Genomic DNA, 980 nt, shown 5'->3' on the forward strand with positions numbered 1-980 from the left:
GCTCTCCTCACGCGCTGCTGGTTATACGCATGCGCAATGGGCCACTACACCAAGTGCAGTAACGGTGACGATTTGTATATTTTACTTAATGTGCAGCTGACTGCAATGAATACGGCTATATACCGCTGCACTGGCCGCATGATACGGGCAAACATGTCTAAAACAAAGTGCCTGCTCATCTGTGTAATTTGGCTGGTTTACGTATCTGTACAGCGTCACATTACTTTAGGGAGTAATACAGAGATTCCAGCACCAGATGGCTCCATAGCTCAGGGGTTAGAGCACTGGTCTTGTAAACCAGGGGTCGCGAGTTCAAATCTCGCTGGGGCCTAGGAGACTTTTTATTTTTTACCTTTTTATTCTGTAAATACTTGTGTGGTAAATGTATGCAGTTTACATACTATATGTATTTAGTATATATAAGGCAGCACATAGTATATTAGTGCAATGAGTCATGATATAGAGCATGATTTTCTTTATCATATACAATTGAAAGATAGATAGATAGATAGATAGATAGATAGATAGATAGATAGATAGTATTGTATTATTTGAATATGTGTTTTGTGCACAATTCAATGCAATTAGAGTTCCACATCTTACATTGCATACTGCCACCTGCTGGTTATCTCACTCATAACCGCTCTCCTTGGTACAGTAGAATTCTGTGTGACCGTGGCAAACCCCTGTGTCCTGTGCTGCCACTTGTCTGAGGGGCTATTTGTATTACAGGGAACATGTCAGTGGCTGTTCCATCACAGCCAGGTATGTTTGTCTCTGTAATGCTGCGGCATACTTTTAATATCTGCCGTGGACCAGTGTGCACTGTGACTAGTCATACAGGACGGTCCCAGTGGCCGCTGGACCGCAACCAGGTAAAGACAAAGTGGTTTTTTTTTCTTTTTAAACTGAAAGCGGCAAGCCGCAATATGGGGACAGATGGGGCAGGATGAAGACAGATGGGGCAACTGCAGCATCAT

The 980-nt window shown here is 43.1% G+C and overlaps 1 non-coding gene across 1 annotated transcript; it reads left to right on the forward strand.

Annotated features, from left to right (window-relative positions):
- Positions 1-258: 258 nt before the first annotated feature.
- TRNAT-UGU (transfer RNA threonine (anticodon UGU)) lies at positions 259-331 on the forward strand. Its single transcript has one exon. It is a non-coding gene; the product is annotated as a tRNA-Thr (tRNA).
- The last annotated feature ends 649 nt before the right edge of the window (positions 332-980 follow it).

The sequence above is a fragment of the Dendrobates tinctorius genome, unplaced genomic scaffold (assembly GCF_039654945.1).
Source record: "Dendrobates tinctorius isolate UK_male_01 unplaced genomic scaffold, ASM3965494v1 ptg000044l, whole genome shotgun sequence".
Lineage (NCBI taxonomy): Eukaryota > Metazoa > Chordata > Amphibia > Anura > Dendrobatidae > Dendrobates > Dendrobates tinctorius.